This window comes from Bidens hawaiensis, unplaced genomic scaffold, assembly GCF_021521415.1.
Source record: "Bidens hawaiensis isolate Kalapana, Puna unplaced genomic scaffold, B.hawaiensis_p1.1 tig00043404_1, whole genome shotgun sequence".
NCBI lineage: Eukaryota > Viridiplantae > Streptophyta > Magnoliopsida > Asterales > Asteraceae > Bidens > Bidens hawaiensis.
Genome location: NW_027497683.1, coordinates 125046 through 132299, shown reverse-complemented (window position 1 = coordinate 132299; position 7254 = coordinate 125046). Strand labels below are relative to the sequence as shown.

At 34.0% G+C, this 7254-nt stretch overlaps 1 long non-coding RNA gene across 6 annotated transcripts; it reads right to left on the bottom strand.

The window, feature by feature from the left end:
* Positions 1-232: 232 nt before the first annotated feature.
* Positions 233-5873, bottom strand: LOC143594248 (uncharacterized). Of its 6 annotated transcripts, none has more exons than XR_013146300.1 (8): positions 5817-5873; positions 5182-5281; positions 3989-4759; positions 3770-3855; positions 3535-3618; positions 2347-2479; positions 1162-1633; positions 233-1060 (listed from the first exon to the last, which is right to left on the bottom strand). It is a non-coding gene; the product is annotated as an uncharacterized LOC143594248 (long non-coding RNA). The 6 variants fall into 6 exon arrangements; XR_013146303.1 differs by having other exon boundaries at positions 3989-4115; positions 4646-4759; positions 5182-5852; XR_013146299.1 differs by having other exon boundaries at positions 5182-5852.
* Between the last annotated feature and the right edge of the window lie 1381 nt (positions 5874-7254).

Sequence of the window (7254 nt, the reverse complement as noted above, 5' to 3'; positions counted from 1 at the left end):
TTAGTTTTAGATATTAAGTATTTGGGGTCCTAGAGTAGCCGGTTAGATGATAAATAATTGTAATTCCTTTGTGCTGATCAAAAATTTAAAAACTCAACTGAAAATAAAAGTTCTTATTAAGTAGGTTTTGTTAAATCCATAACATTTTAATTTCATGTTTATAAAATAACTTTTCTATTTCAAAATCTTATCATCATTTAAAATCTTAATTTCAAATTTTATGTATTTTATTGTGATTATTTTATAAACAACTACACGATTATAAAAATAATAATGCGTTTTTAGCCATTTAGGGTTTTGATGACGTGAGAGCCGACACGACCATCAAAACGCCTATAGAAGGTCAAGGTCAAAGTTTTGAGAATTAAATTCTCAGAAAAATAAATACAATCTTCAAAGCTCTCAGATGTCTAGTTCTTGTTTGTTGACCCGTCTTAGCTTTCTTGAATCTTCATTCTTCCTTTGGTCTTGATTTCTCAAATGCATAAAATAAGACCTATTCTACTTCTTACATACAAAAACTGAAAAATACACGCAAGCCTCCAAAATAGGCACAAACCAACAAAAACAACCAAACAAACACACAAGGGGACGGTATGGCTTTAAACACATTATACAACACAATCAACATTAAAGTTTCAAACTAATTATTAATCAATTACGATTGATAAAGTTTGAATCTTTTTTATCCGAGAATTGATTTTTATTGAAAAATCAAATCTTTGATCGAGGTTAACTTGTAACCGGAAGTTAACCCGGATCACAGTTCTAGAACCTTGCAAAAGCGGCTTTGATACACTGTTGGGATTTTACAAAGCGAGAACTTTGATGCAATCAAAATCCCACCAATGATCCAATTGCAAAAGTTCAAGAAACCCAAAACACAACCATAGGGTGATTAGATGCCATACCTTAGGTTATGATGAATATCACAACTAATGAGTGCACTCGCCTTCGCAACGTGTTATCGATGCGTGAATGAAACAAAGCACACACCCAATCACCATCGGTTTCTCTGTCTATACCAAACAACGTCATCATGCGCTTCTTGTATTGCAACCTGCAAGCATGTGAAAATGGTTGAGAACTCTGTTTAACTATTTAAGCACAATAGACAAGTACGAAAACAATATGAGCTGACAGTTTTCTAAATTAACTAACTTGTCATGTCATGTTGCTTAAAAAGGCAAATGTTGACTGCTTGACCAAGTTCCTTTTGGCCCGATCTCGTAACGACCCTATCCCATGTTGACCCGATCACAGGTTGACATGATCGCCCGATAACCTGGTCCCATGTTGAAATTATCCCCGTTAACCCAATCACCTTGTGGCCCTAAAATCTCTTAAGAAAATAAAATAACAAAAAATTATAAACTTTTACAAGAAAATAACTAGCAGAGATGAATAAAAAGAACGAAAAGGAGACAAACCGTGATAATGACAACCCATATTCTGTAGACCCGAACACCTGATGAACCAAATCCTGTTGCCCCCGATTCCTGTTAACCATACAATCATTAAAATTAACCGTAAAGGTGCAATCATTTTTGCCAAAAACTAATTGCTTTAATAAGTTTTTAAAGATTTATTACCACGGAAGACTTTGTGTAGTCAAGAACGCCCTTCAGTAATCCTGATGCGATAACAAAAAAACTCAAAAGTCTATAGAAGTAAGAAACTTAATCTATAGACTGTGAATGTGTAATTTTTCATTTTTCCTTATTTCAGGGGTGTGTTCACCTACTTTTGTGTCAAAACGGGTTTCAAGCAAAGTTAGTTTGGGTCAAAACGGGCCATTTTGAGAAGGTATCAATTTATTCAAGTCAAACAAGTTAGGCCAAAATGGAATCCAGTTAAAAGTAGTTTTAGAAATATTATAAAACAATTATATGTTTAAATTCATGGAAATCCTGAATATCTTAGTTAATATAATCCTCAGATTATATTTGTTTATTCGGCTAAAAGCAGAGAGGCATGTCAAAACCTCTTTGGGACTGAATAAACCAAAACCGATCCTATCCAGAGCTGGTTTGGGAGAACCCGGTTTTAAACCGAACAAAACCGTCAGTTTGTAACCGATTTGGGAACTCCTCAGTTGAAACCAAACCGAACAGGATTCAATGTATCTAGTGTTTATTCGGCTAAAAGCAGAGAGGCATGTCAAAACCTCTTTGGGACTGAATAAACCAAAACCGATCCTATCCAGAGCTGGTTTGGGAGAACCCGGTTTTAAACCGAACAAAACCGTCAGTTTGTAACCGATTTGGGAACTCCTCAGTTGAAACCAAACCGAACAGGATTCAATGTATCTAGTGTGTAATCTCACATGGAATTCGAGATTGTTACCTGATTAGACGAATCAGAGATGAGGAACCGAGTGCTACTGTTTAATCGGCAGCTTCATTGTGTCACGGGGAGGTATTTCATGTAGAGTTCATGTCGGAAAGGTGTTTTAGAGCAGTAACGAATTGCCCTGAGCCTGCAAGAATGAAATATAATAGTCAGAATGAAATACAATAAAGGTAGCAAATGAACAGATTGAGCAGGTCGGGTAACACTTCAAAATGATCGGGTGAATATACTACTTAAATTAGTACATTACAAAACCATGTAAGTCATGTATCTAAAGCATTCAGTTTTATTTGAGTCCAACCACACATAACATAAACAACAAATAAACATTCAATAGTTTCAAATATTCAATTTTCAAAAGAAATGACCAAAATCCAAAACAGATTAATATTTCTTGGCCATCAATCAGAAGCACGGAGTTTAAACAGAATACCACACAAGGCAATCTATACATGAAGTTGATCTTGGAAGTTGAAATCTAGATCTTTAGTGGTGCTTTTATGATAGATAAGAAACATACGTAATTAGTAACTAATAACTTCTACAATTCAGATTACTCACTTTTGAGCAATATATGTACAAACTCACTCAAACAGATTACTACTTTTGAGTTCCAATGCAGGCATGATTAGGATCAATATCTTATTGGTTTATTTGGTTATCACTGCAAAAATTGAGGTGATATGATCATGAACCTATAACTTCTACAATTCAGATAGTCATAGTTGTCAATAGCGAATAGCGGTAAATAGCGACGGGTCACCTATATGCTACATAGCGAATAGCGGTAAATAGCGACCGCTATTTCATATTTAGCGATAAAGAAGTAGAATTTTTTAAGCAAATAATTAGGCTTTATATGCACAAAATAAGCTTTTACGGTGGAACTTGTTGAAGGTGCAGATGTTTGGTCGATAAACAAGCCTTAAAAATAGGTTTCTACAACTTTTTATATTAAAAAATAAAATAAAAATAAAATAAAAACCCTAAATACCGCTATAATCACGCTAAATGACCGATATTTAGTATATAGCGGCCTATAGCCGCATCGCTACATAGCGCGCTATAGCGCCCGCTATCACCGCTATTGACAACTATGCAGATAGTAAAGCAATTGTCACAGTAATTAATAGCGACAACAAAGCAAATAGATTCGATTCATATAATTAGTAGGAGAGATACCTGGCAAACTGCGAATGAACACTGAAGTGAGATCCGAGATTCGACTTAGTTACCACATCCCAGCAGCACTTTCTTTCTCTGATTCTGAAGCACATAAACAACGCAAAGAATATTAACTCACCTAGACGCGCATTAACTGAAAAAAAGAAAAGAAAAAACAAAAAAAGAAGCTAATTATAAAGTATTTGCAGGCTAAACCAAAGCAGCCTTCTGTTTGGAACCAAACGATTATAACCTGTTGTATTATTCAAAAGGTCTGCTCATCTCATTCTTTAACACCTTGTTGTCTTTTCCAGTTTTGTGTTGTATTCTCCTGCTAATCTGTCAAAAACATTTAAACAGATTAATTGCATAAAGATCCTAGTTTTTATTGTAACACTACGATAATTTTCATTGAATTTCAACAAAACAAAAGAGCTAATAATGCAACTTTCAAAAGAAGAAATGTACCAACCTCAAAGGCAAACAACCTCTCAACTGCGAAGAATATCACAACTAACAAGTACACACACCGTGGCAACGTCTTATCAAAAACCGTACAACTTCTTCACGTGTTTCTCGTATTGCAACCTTCAAGCACACTAGACAAAGCTTGACGATTAGTACAAACAAAATTAACTGTCAACTGCTTAAACAACATATCAAGACAGCTGATTAATAAAATAAGCCTATAAAATTGAATCTAATATCATCATGTGATTATAACATGAAAGTGACGTTAATCTAAGTGAATATGTAACTTCTCATTTTTCCTTATTTCAAAATTTTTAATTTTTCCTTATTTTAGGGGTGTGTCCACCTGGGTTTTGCATGTGGGTTCTAAGCAAAATGAATTCGGGTCAATCCAGGCCATTTTGAAAATGTATCAATTAATTCATGTCAAAACAGATTGGGCTAAAAGCAAAGGGGCATGTCAAAACCTCTCTGGGACTGCATAAACCGAAACCGATCCTATCCAAAAACCAATTTGGGAGAAACCGGTTTGAAAACGAACATAACCGTCAGTTTGTAACCGGTTTGAGAACTTCCAAGTTAAAACCAAACCAAACAGGATTCGATGTATCTTGTGTGTAATTTATTGGTAATCTCACATGGAATTCGAGATTGTTACCTAATTAGATAATTGGAGATGAACCGAGTGCTACTGTTTAATCGGCGGCTTCATTGTGTCACGTAGAGTTCATGTTTGAAAGCTGTTTTAGAGCAGTAACGAATTGCCCTGAACCTGCAAGTATGATAAAGAAAATGTACTTAAAAAAATGATTAGGATGAAATATATTAAAGGTAGCAAATGAGCTGGTTGAGCGGGTCGGGTAACACTTCATAATGATAGAGTGAATGTACTACTAAAAATTAGTACATTACAAAACCATGTAAATCATATATCTAATATAGTTCATTACCTAAAAATTAAACTAAAAACTAACTAATTTATTTTGAAATATTATATAGCAACTTTGTGTAAATTCACAAAGATCCTAATTATCTAAACTAACTTTATACTCAATTTTTAAATGTTTCCTGGGCTAAAAGCAAGTAGCTTCTTGGTGAAACCAAATCAAACCGGATTCGATGTATCAAGTGTGTAAATTGTTGGAAATATCAAATGGAACAAAATCATACTAACAGAATGTTTAATTTTGTTACCTGATTGGTTGAATCGAAGATGATAAACCGAGTGATTCAGTTTGATCATTGTGTCGCCCGGGAAGCGCTTCGTGTAGAACAGTAATGAATTGCCCTGAACCTGAAAGAATTGGAAAACTGAACAATAATGTAATCTCTCTAAAGGTTATGTTTTTATTTGAGTCCAACCACACAACATTCAATAGTTTTAAATTTTCAATTTTCAAAAGAAATGAGCAAATTATCCTAAACAAAAACTTTATATTTCTTGGCCATCAATCACAAGCATGGAGTTCAAACAGACTATCACACAAGGCAATCTATATATGAAGTTAATCTTGAAAGTTAAAATCTAGATCTTTAGTGGTGATTTCAAGATGATAAGAAACATAATTAGAACACACACAGATTCAAATATATGTACAAACTCACTCAAACAGAATACTACTTTTGAGTTCCCCTGCAGGCATGATTAATAAGTAATTACTACTAGCATCAATATCTTATTGGTTTATTCGTTATCACTGCAACAAATTGAGGAGATATGATCATTGGCCCATAACTTCTACTATTCAGATAGCAAAACGATGTTCACAGTAATTAATAGCAACAACAAAGCAAATAGATTCGATTAATATAACTAGTTGGAGAGATACCTGGCAAACGGCGATAGAAGTGAGAGATCCCAGATTCGACTTCCTTCTCTGATTCTGAAGCACATAAACAACGCAAAGAAAATTAACTCACCTAGACACGCATTAACTGAAAAAAAAAAGGCAATTATAAATTACCTGCAGGCTTCCCAAATCAGCCCTCTGTTTGGGACTAAACGACTAAAATTGTTGTGTTATTCAAAAGGTGTGCTCATCATGTTGTCTTTTCCAGTTTTGTGTTATATGCTCCTGTTTTCATGATTTCAAAATCCCTTTGGCTAATCTGTCAAAAACAAACAAACAGATTGATTGCATGAAGATCCTAGTTTTTGTTGTAACACTGCTACAATTTTCAGTAAATTTCAACAAAACAAAAGAGCTAAAAATGCAACTTTCAAAAGAAAAAATCTACCAACCTTGAAGGCAAAGTGGCAAACAACCCATCGACCGTGAAGAGCATGGCCATCCTCCACCGCTCCGATGTGTTCAAACCCGATACATGTTACAGAAACATGGCAATGCAGATTAAAATTTATCATTAGGAGCATTAACATAAAAGCGACCTTGAACTAAGTTAATGTGTTATTTTCGTCTAGTTTAATCAAAAATTAAACATCTTATCTATTCACATCAACTTTCTGTGTCATTTATCATGTTTTTGCAAATTTTATTCATATAATAATAGACATCACACTCAAAAGATATTAAGCAACCCACTTTCAAGATAAGGTAAGGATTCACCTTAACACACATGATGAACTATTTAATCACGAATATAAAGTGCTTGGTCGTGAGAGAACATAATAAAAATATTTTAAAAAAATGCCAAACTTTTTGTTTCTCCAAAATTTAATTTCTCTTATTTCTAAATCTTTTTCGAAACAATATCTTATTCACCATTTTTTAAGATACCTAAAATACTCTAGTCTATACGCAAGCAGAACAAAAGAGATCAAATTATCGTTAATTTAATATAAATAGATGATATACACGGTCTTTTCGACTATTTTTAAAGGTACACAAGATACTCTAGGTCTATGCGCAAGCATAACAGAAGATATCATGTTATCTTGTTTACTTTTAAAGATACACGAGATACTCTAGGTCTATGCGCAAGCATAACAGAAGAGATCAGGTTATCTTGTTTATTTTTAAAGATACGCAAGATACTCTAGGTCTATGCGCAAGCATAACAGAAGAGATCAGGTTATCTTGTTTATTTTTAAAGATACGCAAGATACTCTAGGTCTATGCGCAAGCATAACAGAAGACATCAGGTTATCTTGTTTATTTTTAGAGATACGCAAGATACTCTAGGTCTATGCGCAAGCATAACAGAAGAGATCAGGTTATCATGTTTATTTTTAAAGATACGCTAGATACTCTAGGTCTATGCGCAAGCATAACAGAAGAGATCAGGTTATCTTCTTTATTTTTAAAG